This window comes from Paroedura picta, chromosome 8 (assembly GCF_049243985.1).
Source record: "Paroedura picta isolate Pp20150507F chromosome 8, Ppicta_v3.0, whole genome shotgun sequence".
NCBI lineage: Eukaryota > Metazoa > Chordata > Lepidosauria > Squamata > Gekkonidae > Paroedura > Paroedura picta.
In genome coordinates this window covers 53,812,953-53,832,635 of record NC_135376.1, presented here as the reverse complement: position 1 = coordinate 53,832,635, position 19,683 = coordinate 53,812,953, and the positions used below count along the sequence as shown (strand labels likewise).

General features: G+C 39.8%; 1 protein-coding gene across 3 annotated transcripts in view; it reads right to left on the bottom strand.

Moving 5' to 3' along the window:
* Positions 1–19,683, bottom strand: part of ATRNL1 (attractin like 1) — a 627,115-nt gene that overhangs the window by 374,528 nt on the left and 232,904 nt on the right. The gene's annotated exons all lie outside the window — the stretch shown is intronic.

Genomic DNA, 19,683 nt, shown 5'->3' with positions numbered 1-19,683 from the left:
AAAAAGATGTTCCTTCCCATCCTTTACATGCATGATAATATAATGTTAATCTGCAATAGTGGTAACAAATGGGGCTAGCACTAATGGCTTCTTTCCTGACCCTGGATATGGCGTTTTGAAACACTGCATTAGTTAATATTTGTATATGTATAAGGGATGTACCCTCCAAGTACTAGCACAAGTGGTATACATCTGCCTGACCTGGGCTGAAAAAGTGATAGACAGAAAAGTTAAGTTTGTATGGAATGGAATCTATATGAGCCCTATTCTTCTTGTAACCTCAGCTGCAATGCCTGGTTCTCATTCAGGAACATATGGACCAGGTTTTCAATTATCTAAAGTGAGAGATACAGTGGACTCTGAATAGACTCTTGACATTTTTTCTTGAAAGACTCTGATAAGAAAATATTAAAATATTTTCTATCATCAAAATGTATTAGTTACGTAACTTTTGTGGAAGGAATAACAAATTTTCATTATTTTCGCTGTCTGACAATATATTTGTTTGATAGTCCCCAAGACAATATCAAAGTATTTATTCTATTCTGCACAAAAAATATAAGAGATTATCTTAATTTTCCTTGAACAGTATAATTCAATTTTACTTATAACAAGGTAATTTTTATGCTCAAACTATTCAGTGGTATGTTCTTTCAAATAAACAACAACAGGAAGCTGCTCTAAAATAATCTCACAAATTCTGTTAATACATAATTGAATATTTTATGCTTATTTTCACTGAGCTGTATAACTGAGCCATCAAGTCACTAAAATTCCAAACAAATAATGAATTACAGCTTTCTAATTCTACCACTGCAATTCTTTTTCTAAAATAGTCCTTTAACATATCAACATCATTATGGGCATACTCCCCATAAAACCACAAGATCGCCCATGTTTATTTTAAAGCATTACTACCAGGACTATCATCCATATTAAGCCAGAGAAATGCTGGCAGATTAACAGTCCAACATATGATTCAGATAAACTAGTCATGGTTTATATTGAAGTTTGTCAGACAAGATATGGATATACATTCTTTTATGGTTTTGTGCTGCCTGATTCACAGTGCAGAATGCCTTTCTTAGGAAAAGCAAGCCCAGAGATTGGTATATGTAAGCATCAAATATTAAACTCGATCAGTTTATTCAGAAGGTCATACTGGAGAGAAAATGCAGTGTTTTCCATGTTTCTGGCATCTTAATCTGAATTATGTCAATCTGTTTCCAGGTTATCTATTAAAATTATGCTTTGATCAAGCAACAATACAGTGTGAAGAACAAAAAGCACCAAATACTCATTACTAGCATTCTTGATTAGAAACATACACATCTCATGTTGACTTACCCATCCTTAAAAACAATTCAAAACATCCGTTTTCTCAACCAGAGCAGCATGACATCACTTCCAAGTTCTTCCTAGAAGTTACATAATGCTGTCATCTGCGAGTGCCCTCACATCTCCCTGCCCACCAGACTCCTGCTGGTTGCTAGCTGCTAGCTGCTAGCTGGCAACTCTAGAGCAGGGGTAGTCAACCTGTGGTCATCCAGATGTTCGTGGACTACAATTTCCATGACCCCTGCCAGCATTTGCATTTGCTGGCAGGGTCTCATGGGAATTGTAGTCCATGGACATCTGGAGGACCACAGGTTGACTACCCCTGCTCTAGAAATTCCCCAAGTTTGCCAAAAAAATATGAAAAACTAAAGTCACAGGGGAGGTTTAAATCCCCCCCCCCAAACAAAGAATGCTGACTGAGAGCTCACCAAAAAATTCCTGCCATCACAGTTGGCACTACAGGATTGCCTAGCTGAGGCACTATAGCTTGGGCCAAGGAAACTCCTGCCTGACTACATCAAGGTAGAAAGCATCAGAGAAAGCAGTGAGATGGGCTGGAAAGGGATCTACTGAAAGGGATGCATCATTTCTTTTGTATGCATAATGTTATACCACGTTAGAGGGTGGATTAAGGCCTGTGGTAGGCATTCAATTCTGATTAACTTTGCTCCTCCTATACCATGCCTCCACACCCATTTTCCATTGTGTTCTATGACAATTTGTGGTGGGCTAAAACTTAACAGTGCCACCACAATGTGTTTGCTATGTCCTCCTGTCATATGGTGATTTTACTACAAAGCCATGACAGAGATCCCATTCTTGTCCAACCAGCATTATTCAAGGATAGAATTGTAATTAATGTACTTAAATACTATAATGTGATTCTTTAATTTAAAAGTATACTGTTAATTTATCTTAGCATGTTATATTTCCTTCAGATATATCACACCAATGATGTTTACCATGCCTACATTACTTTAATTTTGCATATATTTTGCAAAACGGAACACAAGAGGAAAAGAGACTAGCTGGGCAGGAATTTAAATTCAGAATTTCTATGCCTTATTAAACCATATTAGCTATTTCTTCTTAAAAAAAAAAAAAAAAAGCTCCGCATAGTTCTCACCTTTATGAAACTTTCTAACATTTTGTCATTTTTGTTCATCAAATTTCAAATTGGGGCATTTGTGTTTCAAGGATATTTCATGTATCTCTACAACAATATAACAAGCAAAATGCATTTGACTCATGGAAGAATTTCCAGCCATTTGCAAGAAGATATTTGCAGTGCTGAAAGGCACACAGCACTGGCAGGAATTTTTAAATTAGGATCCAATATTGAAAAGGAACAATGCAGCAGATGATATCATTTTACAAAATAAACTTCAAAAAGTTTAAATCGACATAATAACATCTTGGTATATTGACACAAGGCTCATTTTATTATTAAGACACTTTCATCAGCTAATAAACCAGAGCACAATATTTTATTTTTTATTGCAAACATTTAATCAAAACAACCACAGCTTATATATCTATAACCTTTGCATTCAAAACAGACTACTCAAGAGTCTATTTGTGAGTCTGCATAAGACAGATTCACAAAAACAAATTACTTTAATTAGGAAAGAAGCCTATATTGATTGCAACCAAATTAAAGTGAGACATCTAGCATTAGAACGAAGTCTGATGACTTTAAAGCAGTCAGATATTATGTTTCTATCGGCTCATTGCCACCCCCCCCCACACACACACACACCATGTAACAGCAAAGGGGCTGTCCTTGTTTAATGAGAGGCACCACCCTGAAGCCATTTCACCATTTTTGGACCAGTAAAATGTCCAAAGTCCAGCAGCATTATACCCAAAATTATAAGAAACAATCCAAAGTCAGTATAGTAAACAATCAATGGGAAATGTCAATATGGATAGCTAATGCTTGTCTTATTTTGAAAATGGCTTCTTCTAACTGATTGTCTGATCTTGCCTTCTAGCGCACCATGTATAGTTTTGTTTGGATCTTGTTAGCATTTCCCTTGGTATCACAGCCTTGGCTTACTTCTGAACCCCAAAAAGGTTCAGCCACCTCAAGAAGGAATCTGGTATAAGAAGAAGAAGAAGAGTTGGTTCTTATATGCCGCTTTTCCCTACCCGAAGGAGGCTCAAAGCGGCTTACAGTCACCTTCCCATTCCTCTCCCCACAACAGACACCCTGTGGGGTAGGTGAGGCTGAGAGAGCCCTGATATCACTGCCCGGTCAGAACAGTTTTATCAGTGCCGTGGCGAGCCCAAGGTCACCCAGCTGGTTGCATGTGGGGGAGCGCAGAATCGATAGGCTAGAGAGCAAGATCAGACAATTAGTTAGAAGAAGCCAGCTGGTAACAAGCCATTTTCAAAGTAAGACAAGCATTAGCTATTCATATTGGCATTTCCCAATGATTGATTACCAAACACGTGGATTACCAAACACGTGGGTTTACCTGCAACAAAATTATTCAGAACACTTTGGGCTATATAGTTATGCAGACAGCTTATCTATGGCTTACTTATTATTATAGTTTGTATACAAATGATAACTTTTATGCTGCTATTTTGTAATCTCGTTGCATTGTTTTTACTTTGTTAACCATCGCGAGCAGGAATCTGAAGAGGGGAGCAAATTCACTTTCCAAATAAATTAGTAAAGCATTTTCCTTCAGGGCAGTATAGATACATTTATTTCATCCTTAGACATTAATATTTAAAAAGGAAGTTTTCTTGATTTCCAGATATCACTGAATCATCTCACGGGGGTCCATGACAGTTTTAAGCTCTGTGATATGTAGGAGATTCTTAGTGCCTAAAACAATACTCAAAATATTTCCAAATCCAAATTTTATAACTCCAGACATATGAAACAATTCTGAATAATCAATATCCCACACAGACTATTACAGCAATAGGCTCAGCTGCCTTAAAAAATAAAGTGACACATATACTCTAGACAAGGGATTCCCAACCAAGCTCCTCCTATATAAATAGACTTGGCTACAGGCTAGGGAAATGGCTGTCTCCACCCAGAGGGCTTGGTGGGTAGGCCATGAGGGTAAAATCAAAGGGGGAGAGTCAGTTGTGGCATGGTATGGAGGGTCTGGGGTGTCTTTTCAGTTCCTGCCCTTATTTCTGGGCTATATAGGGAAAAGCCCCCATAGTAGTAGTAAAGGAGGGAGGAGGGAGTTAAAGATGAGTGAAGGGTACAGATGGTCATGTTACTCCCAGGGAGCATTGCAGGGAGGCATGGCCGGTTGATATCACTTTCAGGGGTCCTCAAAGCCTAAAAATATATTTTAGGGGCTCCTCCATGGTCAAAAGGTTGAAAAAGGCTGCCCTAGACAGCCTGGCACTAAGTCTTCTAAGTGCTCTTTTGATGTCTGCTAGAAGTTAATGTCCAGTTTTCAGGTATCTGTGGTACTTTTTCTGTGCCTCCTGGCCAATGTAAAGAGTTGCATAAAGTATACACTTTCACTATGAGGGTAGTGAATATATAACCAATATATAGCTCTGTATCAACTACAAATCTGTAAGCCTTCTATTGCTTTGCTGCTTGAAATATAATGTTTAATAAAGCATTAGTAAGTTATCCAAAGAAAGGATTTATCTTCTCTTTACAGGTGGCTTTTAGACCTTACATATATGTAATTCACAGCACGTTTTTCATTCAGAAAGTGTTAATTAGCTATAATGATTTTCTTATAAGACTAGCTGTTAAATGTCTCACATTCCACATAGATTTCTTTCAACGAGAAATTTTTAATGAAGAGCACGAGATGTTAGAGTGCATGTTCCATTTTCTGTGATTAAAATCTTTTAATGTCTAGATTTTTATCAATATTTAAAATAATTACTTCAATTAGTTTTAAATATATAAAAGGTAACATATTATGAATGGGTTAATTTACATGGACCAATTGTTAACATTTCTCTTTATTGAGCAAAGTTCTGCCTTCAAAAATATATAATTTACATTTCTATTTGTTTTCTGCATGAATAAAACATAGCACAATGGCAGAACTGTACATTAAGCGCACCTATATAAAAAGCATTCTTTTGCCTTTTACTAGAGCTCTTTGCTTAGTCAGTGGCTTGCTTGGAAGTCCCTATACAATCACTCTAAAGCAGAAGCAATTCACACCCACTTTGCAGTCATTAAGACCTACAGAAGGTCAAGTTCAGGCAGAAGGAAGACACTCCTTACAAATTATTTGAACTTAAAAAAAAATAGCAGACATTATGGTGGTTATTGCTTTTTAAAACATTTAACACACACCCACACTTCAAAACAAAAGTTTTCTTTTGGATAAAGAGTACTTAGAATCAATTCTGCATGTCAGTAATGTGTGCTATAATAAAATCAAGCACTAAAGAAAAACATTTAAGTGGAATATAATTTGAAGCAACAGTTTAATTTCCCTATAGTTGCTTAATTTTTAAAGGTGCAATTCCCTTTCTGATGAGCACACATTGCTCTAAAAAAGGTTAATGGGAAGTCTGTGCTTGTATCCAATGGGGAATAAACCCATTGTTCCAGTCAAATCCCTATAAAGCATGCATTAACATTTCACCTCTTAAATGCTTTACCATAGACCACAAATGTTCAGGACTCCAAAATACAAATGGCAAACTTAAGTCTATGAGTAGTAAAGTTATTGCAGTAAACCATTACTTAACTGCTGTCTGAATAAGAAAGTCATATTCTTCTATTTTTAAAAAGTGATATAATATTACTTGGCTTTAGTGTAGCTTAGAACCATTCTGTCTGTTCACCTTGAGATGTTTTAAACTGCTGATGGTTTTCTTTAGAATCCACTAAGCCCCATCAGGCAAAGCAACCCCAGTCCGTCCTCCCAATGATTAACATGTGCTATGTCACAGAGCCTCTTGTGGCACAGAGTGGTAAGGCAGCATACATGCAGTCTGAAAGCTCTGCCCATGAGGCTGGGAGTTCAATCCCAGCAGCTGGTTCAAGGTTGACTCAGCCTTCCATCCTTCCGAGGTCAGTAAAATGAGTACCCAGCTTGCTGGGGGGTAAACGGTAATGACTGGAGAAGGCACTGGCAAACCTTCTTGAGTCTGCCATGAAAATGCTAGAGGGCATCATCCCAAGGGTCAGACATGACCTAATGCTTGCACAGGGGATACCTTTACCTTTACCTTTAAGCCCCATCAGGCAAAGCAACCCCAGTCCGTCCTCTCAATGATTAACATGTGCTATGTCAAATTAGTTCCATCTTGCAGGGGTTCCTAGTTGGGCCTGCCCATGGGCCTCTTATCATCTTTAAGGCCAGAGTATGGTATGGGATAATGGGCTAAATGAGATCCAGAGAGTCTCAGAAGCCTCAACAGGATACAGTGCCACAGAGCCCACCGTCCCAAGGAGCCATTTTCTCCTGGGAACCTGATCTCTGTCATCTGGAGAGCACTTGTCATTCTGGGTAAGCACCAGCCCCCCTCCCCTTGAGGTAGAAAAGCCTAGCTGTGATGGATGAAATGGCTGCTTTGGAGGGGAGAGTCAATGACATGGCAACCCTTCTGAGATCCCTGTCCTCCTCAAAATCCACCATTCCCAGACTCTGTCCCCTCAGTCTCTAAGATTTCCCATCCTGGAGTTAGCAATGCTGTCTCATTCCCACCCAACAGCCAACCTATCTTTATCTGCCCTTCTGTCTTAAGCTTTCCAACTCCCCCTGGCAATCTCTACCAAGGAAAACTATAGTCAATTTGTATGTTCCCAGCCACTGGGCCAGACATACTTGCATGGTAGGGAACTCTCAAGGACTTGTGAGGTGGCACCTCATTTTCCTGTACTCCCACCCACACTATCTCCAAGGCAAGGCCCATGTCCCCTGTCCTTTCCCTGCCTCACTCTCTCCTACTTAGAAATTCAGCATCCTACCTTTATCTGCTTCCCATCTTCTGATATATTTATTAGTTATTTACTTCATTTATACCCCAAATTATACTTCATTTATACCCCCACCTTTCTCCACTGTGGGAACCAAAGCAACACAAATTCTTCTCTCCTCCTCTTTTTTTATCTGCACAACAATCCAATGAGGTAGTTTAGATTGAAAGTATGTTATTGGTGCATGATCACCCAGTGAGCTGCCATCAAGATAGGGATTCAAACCCAGGTCTCACAGACTCTACTATTTATTATTGGACTTGTCAACTGCCCCTCTCCAGCAACAGTCTTGGAGCAGTTAACAACATATTAAAAACACGTACATACATGGATGTAAAAATCAACTAACCATTAAAATTGAATTCCCTGTTTCAAATATTCAAACTTTTAAAATAACCAGTTTTAAATCAGCAGATAAGGTTACTGGAAAGAATTCATACTCATCTCCCTCCTCCACTGATCCTGCTTCACCATCTTGCTTGACCCCAAACTTCCTGCTGGGGCTCCCTTTTCTCTCCCTCCTCCCAGCACTATCTTACCTCCTTCAACCATCCCATCAAAGCTTCAACCAGCTCCAATTTGTCTCTCCTGGCTTACTTTTAAAAAAATTTAAAAACACCTTCTGTAGGATCTCACAAGATCTTATGTGCATTTACACATTGCACGTGAATCACTTCTTCATTGGGGGTGTTAAACCCCCTAATCTTTTTAATTTGGGGAATTTTTTTCTAGAAATTGTCCCCCTTAAGTACATTGGTCCCATTATATAAATTTTTGAAATCTGTGCTACAGGGCCAGATTCAGAATTAGCTATATCATTCCCATTATGTACAACATGACCTGAATAGCCTGCCTAGTCCAATCTCATCAGTTCTTGGAAATCAAGCAAGGTTGGTCCAGACTTCTTCTTGGATGAGAGAACTCCAAGGAATACCAGAGTCATGACATAGAGGAGTGCAATGGTAAGCCACCTCTGAATGTCTCTTGACTTGAAAACACTATGGGGTCACCATATGTCAGCTGTGACTTGATGGTTAAAAAAAATAGTATGGCAGTCATTGACAGATGACAGAAATTTTATAAATATGCATCAATAGTAAAAAAAAATCAATAAGATAAAATCTATGCAATAGAGGATTATATCCCACAGTCAGCCTTTTATTTCTGTACTTAAATCTTGGCAGTTCTGGTGTTTCTATACAATATTCTAATAGGATGCAAGATCAATAAGCTGCAAACCCTTGATCATGTGCACAAATAAAGAAACACATAATTTGGATTTGTACAGTGTACTTGCATTATTTACAAAGTCATGCCTATGTTCTGTGCTTTCTCTTTGGTGTACTTTTTAATGTGGTATTTCTTATTGAAATTTCCCACTGAAAGGCTTGCTTATTGTTACAGCTCACATTAGGTTCAGCAATACTTTCTTGACAAAGGCGTGATGTTTCTACTTCACAGTTTATTTTGTCATGATGAATAGTTTTATTTGCTTTTAATAATTTACAATGACAAAACTCTCAAAGACATTATTTCTGTTACATTCCTTCATGTATTGTGATTTCTTATCAATATTCCTTTATTCAGTACTATCAAGTTAATTTTCTATTATTCCTAAATACCTGTAATTTTAGGTATTTATTTTACTAATAGCAGAACAAGAATCAAGATAATAGACACAGCTTGTTCTTCGTATTCCTGTCACTAAAGCTGTTTTTTTTAAAAAATAGGCAAGGCTGGAATACCATAAGGATAAGCCATGAGAACCAACAAATTAATCTCTTTGGTAAGTTAACACTTTGTCCTGTCAGGTGAGTTGGGAAAACAGATGGGGTAGGACAGCAATTGTAAAGGATTTTGAACAATGTGGCAGCCAGGCAAACAGGCAAGACCAGAAAAGAAACACAAAATACATAGACCCCCCCCCCAAAAAAAGAACCAAAATACCTCTTTTATAATTTGTTTGGCATGTAGCAAAAATAAGGGGTAGAGAAAGCAATGTGAGAATGTCCATGTGCAAGCATTTCCAACTCAATTTAAAATGTTTAAAACTTTTTACACTTCAAAGGTCCTGTTCTGATCCCTGCTTTACTGTACTGTCCATAAGGACTTTTATGTTTCAGCATATGCAAATACGTATTGAGCTATTGATGTATTCTGAGACTCCAAGTGACAGTTGCTCAGGCAACAGATTGTTCCCTCTCCTTTGTCCGAACACATGAAGCAGCCTTCTACTGAATCAGACCATTTGTCTAATACAGCCTCTACTGTCTCCTTTATCTGAAAGTGGCTCTCCAGGATCTCATGCAGAGGTCTTCCAAACCATCTACTACCTGATCCTTTTAGGATGGAGATTATGGGGACTGAATGTGGGACTTTCTGCATGTAAAGCAGAGCTGCTCAACTTCTGAGCAATGGTTCTTCCCAAGGCTAAAGTCATCTAGCAAGCATCAAGCCTGAGTGGGCATCTGAACCCTGAGAAACTCACTCCAAACCCAGAAATCTAGCTACAACAACATATCTATTTACATGCCTTATATTACTCTTGTTCTTCTTAAGGATGGTGTCTACTGGCCAGGACTGCCACTTTCTAACAGGAAAGGTACCTGAAAGTGATAGTTGAATGCCCCTTTTGACAGAGAAACTAAAAGGGGATTGTGATATTCACATTCAGTATGCTCCTATTATCTGTTAATGGGAACTGGCCTCAGGAGCAACCAGTGGCATTCCATAGACCTGTTAAGTACTTTCCCAGATTTCCCACACAGAGAACCTGACATACACAAACTCTTCCCCTGAGGATCCTCATTTTGTGTGTGTGTGGGGGGGGGACATATGGGCAAGACCTGGGCTACAGACAGCAGTTTTCATTCCCCTCAAACTTCAAGAAACTGTCACAGTAAGTTTGCAATAACTTAGTCTAGCATTGTTTCTGTTAATATGGATCTTCCAGTATCTTTAGCAAGCCTCATTAGAAACCTCCATGGGGTCCAAAAATAAATAAATATTGAAGAACTACACTGCAAAAGCCAACTGAAGCTCCAGGTTCTCCCTAGGAGCAATGAAAGGCTAGATGAAAATCCAATGGATCCAAAACACCCCCAAACTGGACATGGGGATCCTTATTAGTCTAGCACTCAATTCATTTGTTCATATAATTTAGCCTATGTCTTTAGGAAGTCCCATATACTTCTTATCAAGAAAGTTCATTTTTTTTAAAGGAGAAAACTTGGACCCTAGAAAATAAGGAACAGGAACAGTAGATACAAATAAACTATCTCTGGATACTATATAACAACAGTCACATGACCCTATCTTTCTTTCCTGTAATAGGTGATAAGATTGTGGCCAATGATCTCTGTGGAAATAGCTCCATGCCTGAGTTGCAATCTGTCACTCCAGACTTCATGTCTCAGGTCTAGCTCTACAGGCAAATTGAGAATCCCCAACTCATGTCTGTTCCAGTCACAGATTTCCATCTTAGACAACAGTTCCTCAACAGTGGTCTGCCCAGTTTTCAAAAAGTTCAGCAGGCACCAGGACCGTTTATGCACTGGGAACTTCACTGCCCCAGCTTCCATGCAGGAACACAAATCAGGGGTGGATGAGGTACACTAGGCCAAATGCTCCCCCGTGTGGGTGCAGGTAGAGGTGGGGCAACCTGCCACGACTAAAGCTTGAGCCTGCAGCCTGGCATGAAACCTCCAGTGCATAAACGGTCCAGAGGAAGTACTGGCAGGCAGAGCTAGGACTTCACCTGGGGTCCACTTTGCTTTTCAAAAAGTGGGCAGTGACGATAAGGCAGAGATTGCTACTGGCTAATGAATCTTTCATAGTTGCAAATAGCAGTTGCAGCTACTGGAGGAGTGAGAACACCCAGGCTTGTAATTCTATTTCCTCTTCAAGCTTTTCCTTCTTATATTTCTTCCTTCCCTTCCCAAGTTCATTTGTTTCCCTTTATTTCTATTCTGCAATTATTCTGCAAAGATAATGTGTTTGACTAAGCCTCCTCTGAAAGTCATTTTGGGTTTGACTCTACTTCTTTAGGAATTCATTTTCGATGGCGCTTACCACCCCCTCTCAAATTCCAAAGGCACAAAAGTGTCCAAAATGGCTGGGGACCCCTGGTCCAGCATACTTTGTCTTATGTCTCATGTAAATTACAGATGTTTTGTAACAAAAGTCCACAGACCACTGCAAAGATATTACCATTCCTTGTCAGAGATTACTTCATAATCAAAAACTTAATAAATAAATAAATTCTATCTTGCCAATCTTTTCTACAGACAAAGGAATCAAATCTAGGATTCCATATGAAAAATAGGGGACAGGTCCAGCAGTTACACAAATAGAATATAACAAAAATAGATAGTTGTGGGACTAACAGAATATGATCTTATATCCCATTCCCTGAAAAGAAGAGATTGTATTCACCTGTTAGTCCCATTGGAACTTACTGTAGCTAAAAGAAATGTGGGAAGTGTCCTTCTATTCTCCCTCCGGCAGAGCTGCAATACTAAGTAGGATGAGGAGGGAAAATAAGAGGAAAGGAGACATAACAGGAGAACAATTTGCCCAAAGGCCGTAAATATCTGAATCTGTCCCTGGTTTCCACTATGTGTGAGGCAGAGGAACAGTAAATGGGTTCGGTTGTTGTATGAGCAAGGACTATCAAGTCCAGGAATCTGTTCCCAATAGTGGCCAACCAGAGGCCTGTGGAAGCCAAGCATGAAGGTTATGTCTCCCAGTGCTGGTCATCCCATGCATCTGGAAATCAGAGGTTTGCTGCCTTTGAATATAGAAGCTCCAGCGAGTTATCATGGTTTATAGCGACTGGCAGCATTATCCTTTTTCTAAGTCACCTAACCATGAAACAAGCACCACAATTAACATCATATGCTAATTGTGCATTTTGTGTACACAGAACTCCTCCCAGCTAGATTTGCTGCCTGTGGAAAATCACTTGTCTCTTCCCAGTCTTTCTAGTCTGACAGAAGTAAACAAACAAATGCTTCTATTTATTGTCATAGCATCTGGTATTAACAGGCATACCACTACCAAACTCCCTAATGCTGGTTCCCTTCAGCTCTAACTGATTAGAGGAGATGCTTCCATGGGCAAAGCAGGCCTGAGTGACTGGAGTGGATAGAAGCGGGAATGGCACAGCAGAGTGGGGGAACTTGTAGGACCCTCTCCTTCTGTTGGCATCCACAGGTACTGCACCCTGCAGACAAACACGCAAATTCACTATGTTCCCTGACACATAATTGCACATAACTTACAGATATGCTATTTCACAGTTCTCTGGAAGGCTGTTTGTTTGCAATGGCTTAATTATTTCATATGTTGTTTATTTTTTTTAAAAATAGTGTTTGTACTGATGGCTTCAGATTACAATTCTGCTAAATGAAACACAAATGTTTATAGAAACTGCATGGGACATGAAGACTACATTTTTATAATGGACTCTGGACTCTGGTCTTTTTAACAAAAGTTATGTAATATAAGGGAAATATGAAAACTCTAATAAAAAGATCTATGTACAAAATTTGATTCTGTTGTTAGAGCAGCGGAACACAAGGCTCTGTGGTTCTGTAAGACTTCATACATTGGCTTTCCTTGATTTAAGGGGTATTTTTAAAAGACGTGAAATGTGTATTTTCAAACACTATGTATTGACACTACTGTTTAAGATAGTCGTTCCACTAGCCCTCCTTAAATATTATAGATAATTTTTAGACAGCATTTGTACTCACAGTTCTAAATATTGAAAACGCAATGAACGTTTAGATTGATTATAACTTCTACATTTAACAATAATAAAAATAGCCTCAATCTGCAAAGTCAATTAGTGTCAGATATAATTGCTGAAACCCATTATTCTAAGTCAAGCATGACAGCTTTACAATTACAGTAGGTATTTAGTTTAAACAAATTAGACCCCTAAAGAAAACTAACAGTAAAAAGACTGTAGCAGAAAATCAAATTGGTGGGCCATTTCTCACAGTTCTCTGAACTACCGATGTGGTTTCCAAAGCCAAAGGCATCAGTTTTTGTTCTTGACTTGATATTTCAGCATCATTGATTAAAAGTGATTTCTGCTAATGTCAGTATTTCTTTAATTTTCAGTCTAAAATCATTTCTCCAAAACATTGAGTTCAACAAGTCATTTAAGTATAGCAAGACTGCCACCTAGTGTGTGGCAGCATTTTCTATTACTCTTTATTCCATAAGCAAAGAATACTTTCCGACATTCATATAGCATTAATTCTTATTTCTTAATTACAAACTCCTGCTTCTGCAAGCCAAGTAATATATATGAGTACCAGCATGGAAATTACAATTCTAGTCAAACTCATCCATGGCATGAAGCATTAGCTGTAAAACCCAAGGAGTTCTATCCAGGCACTGGCCTAGAAAGGAGCTACTTAGGATCAAGCTCCACAGTAATAAGCTTATTCTCCACGAAGGGCATATACATGACTCATTAAAACACTCCTCAGATTATCTGACTGCAATAAATTATATTTTCAAGACCAATCTGAATTTAGATTTGGAAGCAAAGCTGTATGTGGAATACACATTCTTCCATTAGATCTTCCATTTTGTTTCAAAATATAACTACTCTTTATGGAAAAAAATAAGCAATCCTAAATATGAGAGGTGATGAGAGCTCTGCTTCTTGTTAAACAAAATTGTTCTCCAAACCAGAACACTGTATTAAGAGGAACAGTTCCATTATTCAGTTTAACATTTACATCTTTAAATTACATCTCATTACTTGGTTTCCTTCTACTATGTTGAATAATTCGCCCCTTTTAAAATCTGCAATTGTTACGTTTTCTCATAGTGACTTATCCATCTACTCATTCTATGTATCTTTTGTTGTGTATATCTCCCTTTCCATATCATTATAAGCAATGTCGTCTCTTCAAGGAGAAATGAAAGCACTTAGGATCTGGCATAATCAGCACCTTTACATATAAAACTACTCTGAAGAAATCTGTAGCATAGTTATGGATTTAGTGTTTACCAAAGCTAAAACAAAAGGACCACTGGATACTTACCATGAAGGTCCTTATCTTAGGAAAGAAAGGCATCTTTATTGGGTGATTCCCACTCTGTATTAAGGGAGACGAGAACTATTTTTTCTATCTTCCTGTCTCCAACTTCGTGGAAATCACCTGCTCTTGTGTGGTAACTCCAAAATCAGTTTAGAATAAGGGGCCGCTACAATAATTGGTGAAAAAAATGAGAGCTATAGTAGCAAATATATACTTAGATACAGATAAGGACTGAGACAAGACGGGATCTTGCTTTTATTGTTTCTTCAAGATGACTCTGGGAGGGGCAAGATGTTTTCCTCAGAATAAAAGAGCCTTTCATGGTAAGTATCCAATGTGTTTTTCTCCCTCTGAGGTGAACAACTTGATTGGGATCTTCCAAAGCCATGTCTGTCCTCTTCATTTCTTTGATAGTTCAGAGTAATCGCCACTCATGATATTCTTGAACACTCTTCTTCTAAAGGCGGCATCCACTGAGTTGTAGGGGCTTAAAAATGGGAAACTGTTGCTCTGCAAATTTCTTTGACTTTTGCATGGTGAATAAGGGTCAAAATGGTGGTAGCACTCCTAATGGAGGGAACTGAGATGCTTGAAGTAACAGGCACTTTATAAGTCTCAACAATGCAAGCCCCGATGAAACTATTTATGGCTGACTTACATGTCTTTTGTCCCTTGTAAGGGGGATATAAGGGTATGACATTCTGACAGACATGGTTTGTTGTATGTAAATCTTCAGGGCCCTTCTGACATCAAGGGTGTGTCAGGACCTTTCTTTCAGGTGCTTCGGTTTAGGAAAGAAGGGTGAGAGGTGAAGTTCTTGAGACCTGTGGGAAAAGGAGTTAACCCTAGGAATACAGATAATGGTCTGGTCTGACAACCTTTTCCTTATGGAAGATGCAGAGGTAATCTCTGATCACCAGTATGTGTAGGTCAGAAAACCTCTGTACTGATGTGATGGCAACCAGGGAGAGGATCTTTGTTTCACTCATTTGATGGCCATCAAATTTGAAAGGGGCCTTGGTCAAAGAAGAGAGCATAATATATAGTTTTTTTTTTAAGGGAACCTATGAGACTGTGGTTGGTTTCTTAAGGCTACACCTCACAGAAAATTTGTAATATGTGAGTGCTGAGAAATTTTCAATCCCCTAATACAGGGAGTAGCAGCTGATAAGTCTGCTATTTGTCATTTCAATGTAGGTGCCATGAAGTTCTTTTTAACTCCTTCCTGTTGTTGTTGTTGTTAGGTGCGAAGTTGTGTCCAACCCATTGCAACCCCATGGAAAATTATCCTCCAGGCCTTCCTGTCCTCTACCATTCCCTGGAGTCCATTTAAGCTTACCTTCCTGTAAGAATGCTAAAACTGAAACAACTGAAGGCGATTTTCTTAGGCACCAGAGGGTAACAGCCTTCTGGGCTGGACTGTATATTCTGATGGTGGATTGTCTGTGAGTAGAGTATCTGTTACTTCTGCATTGTATCCAAGATGAAGAAGGCATCTCCTCTCAATTTCCAGGTGGTCAAGTGATGCCAGCTTGGGTTGGGGTACCAGATTGGACCCTGTTGTATAATGTCCAGTGAAACTAGTAGCTTTCAGGGATATTCTACTTGCATCTTTGTAGGAGATGTTGTGAACCATGGTTTGTGTGTTCAGTACAGGGCCGTCAGAATGACTTCCACTTTTTGATCTTTGTTCTTTAGAAAGACCCTTGGAAGAATTGGGAGAGGCAAATAACAGTGTCTCAGGCCATGGAAATATGAGTGTGTCTATTACTTTGGTATGGTGAAATCTGGTGAAGAATCATCTGAGTTGGTGATTTTCTGTTGAGGCAACAAGATCTACCTGTGGATTCCCAAAAAGTCTATTGTAGAAGTTTATTCAGAGATCATTCCCTCTCCTGCAGGGTCTGTCTGCTGAGCCAGTCCACTTTGCCATTGTTTGACCCCTTGATTGTTCTGTTTTCAATTTATAGCAGGTTATTCTTGATCCAGGATAAGATTTTCAAGTTTTCTTTGTGTTGGGTGGAAACTTCTAATTGCCTATTTATTTATGTAACTATTTGCTGAGATACTATCCATTTTATCAGAATGTATCTGTGCAAGATTTCCAGACAAAAAAACCCCTCAACTCAATGTTCATATTTGATGTAGCTCTGGAACAAGTTCCATGAACTGGCTTGTCCTTCAATGTCACATTCCATCTGGAGAAAGATCTGTGCTACCTCCTGTTCAGGTTAGGCTGAGAGTGCATGACTGGCTCAAGGTCAAATCAGTAAGCTTCCACGGCAGAATGGGGATTCAGTCCTGGGTTTCCTCAGTTCTAATGTGACACTGCAGCCACTACACCACAGTGGCTTTGGATTACCCAGATTCAGATATAGGGAGAGACATGAGAAAGAAACTCTGTTTCATTCCTACAAATACAAATATTATGTCTGTACAAGGAATCTTTCAACCCAGGTTGAAAGCTGGGTCTGTTTCTTATGCTATAAGGAACTGAAAGATCACTGGAGTTTGTCTTGCTTAAGGGAACTGTTTAAAAATTCTTTTGCTTTTTCCTTTTATGAATCAGAACAAAAATGCTGTTAATTACTTGATGTCATTTCTGAAACCTTGTGAGTCTCTGGCAGAGGGTCACCTCAGTCCTTTACACTGAACAGATTAAACTGAACACTGATCAGATTAAATAGTGAGTTCAAAGGAGTATGCTTAGGATGGGGCAGTTGTACTGATTCATTTGAAACCAGTTGCACCTCTTATACTCTGTATAGCTCAACCTGTTTATATGCTCATCACATACAGGTGCCTTTTTGTCAAAGACTGACATGAATCCAGATGGGGTGCAAATTGATTGAGCGTGAGCCAGTCAAAAGTGCATTTAAACCACATTGATTGCAATGGAAACTTGGAAGGCACATGTTGAGAAGAGTATTTTCAGATAATGCCTGGGTTGGAAAAGGCAAAATTTTCATAAATAGTGGGGAAGGCTTCAGAAGAGCATTGTTTCCCATAAAGTGCTCTTTGACTGTCAACTTTAATGAAATTGGCAAGCTTTTTTGTATGAAGACTTTTCAACATCTGAAAAATAATGCTTGTTAAGTACTCTCCAAACTCCACAATCCACTAACAAGCTTTAAGGTCATTGTTTTCAATAGGTTTCAGTGTAGAGAGAATTCATTCATTTAAATGAATATATTTTGCCATCATTATTTTTGTAATTCAACTGTATGGTTACATATTGTAACTCACTTTATGCAGACCTACCCTTATCCCACCCAGAAACTACAATTGGTTCTTATGAGAACACCTTGGAAGGCCTTGGAACGTCTGCATCCAGCCTGCACTCCAACAGCTACACTGGTTACAAGTTGAATACTGGAACAGGCTTAAAGTTCTGGTAATTACCTTCAAGGCCACATGCAGTCTGGGCCCTGAGTACTTGAGGAACTGCTTCTCCACCTATTCCCCCCCCCCAAAGGACACTATGCACTAAAGTTACCAACAAGCTGACAATCCCTAACCAGGGAGGCTCGTCTGACCTCAACCAGGGCCAGGGCTTTCTCTGTCTTGGCCCCAAATCGTGAAATGAACTCCCAGAAGAGATCAGGGCCCTGCCATTACTAAAACAGTTCCACGGGCCTGCAAAATGAAGCTATTCCCCCAGACTTTCAGTCAAGGCCAGTGAAGCAATCCCACCTATCAGAGCTTGGAGACCTCTCCCACCACCAACTACATCTTGCAGATAGGTGTGTACCAGTTGTAATCTAGTACCTGTATTTTGTTGTGCATAGTTAAAAGCTTTAAGATTTAAGGATTGACCCCAGCTCTTGAAAGGTGAACACCTCCCTAAGGGTATGTTGTGGGTGACCACTTCCCAGTGGCAAAGGGGAGAACTGGAAGAAGAATGGGGGGAATGCTTATTCTCTAATTGTGAAATATAGTTTGTGTGATGTAGTATACTATTTTTATTTCATTACTAGCTTCAAAGCCCGTTCCTAAAAACGGGCCTTGAAAGGGTCCACTCCTCTGGCCCCCGGCCAGGCAGCTTAAGGTGGTTTTGGGCCATAGCTCGCATCCGGATCAAGTGGGGCGGGTGGGGGCTGGCCAGCTTGTTAGCAGGTCTGGGACAGAGCTCCTTAGCAGGCAGTCAGTAGGCCAGGAGGCCCTCGTTAGCAGGCCAGGAGGCCCTCGTTAGCAGGCCCAGCCTAGCAGGCCAAGAGGCAAGCCCTCCACCATGACCCTTTGCCCAGGGCCCTCTCGCCTTACCTGTTGCTGGCTCCAGGCACTGACACGCGTCTGAGAGCAAAGAGGCTAGAGTCCAGGGACGGAGGGCGGGAGCTGCAAGGGCAGGGCCAATCAGGGTGCAGCCAGCTTTGCTGACGGTCACCTCTAGGCTAGAGTTCTGCAATTCACTCTATGCAGGCCTACCTTTGACTTTGATCCGGAAACTACAACTAGTCCAGAACGCCAGGGTACTCACAGCAACTTCTTGGAGGTTCCACATTCAGCCCATCCTCCAGCAGCTGCACTGGCTTCTGGTTGTATTTCAGGTTAGACTTAAGGTAATCATCTTTAAGGCCATACACAGTCTGGGCCCAGTGTAACTGAGGGATCACCTCTTTGCTTACACCCCCCAAAGAGCCTTATGCTTTAGCACTTCCAAATTTCTGGTGATCCCTGGCCCCAGGGAAGCTCACTTGCCCTTAACCAGGGCCACAGCTTTCTCTATCCTGCCCCCCCACCTGGTGTAACGAACACCCAGAGGGTATCAGAGCCCTGACAGAACCTGAACAATTCCACAGGGCCTACAAAAGGAAAGCTCCTGAACCAGGCATCTGGTTGACGTCGACCTGAACCACCACTTCCCAAGGGCCCTCCCCCTGATCCTCCCTCCTATGGCATCCACTATAATTCTGCTGAACCTACTGGGCTATCAGTATGTTAACTGAATGTTTTCCATATTTTTCTACTGTTCTATGTTACTTCATTATTGTTAATCTAAGTTATTGGTATTAGTTTTGTTTTATGTGAACCACCCTGAGCTTCGGGGAGAGCGGGCGGCGAATGAATGAATGAATGAATGAATGAATGAATGAATGAAGTCTGTTTCACAGATCCACTTACTTATTAGATTACTAAAACTCCCCGCCTGTGAGTTTGGAAATTGATTCTGGGTTTATGTTTTAATCTAAATCAGAATTTTGATTCATAATATTCTCATTTCATTAAATTAAAACAGTAAGGGTCCACCTACCAGTATGACAACTGCCATAATAAAAGTAATGCAAACAAAATTTTATTTTAGTGACCTGTGAGGGGAAAAATCCATCAGTTTTAACAGGA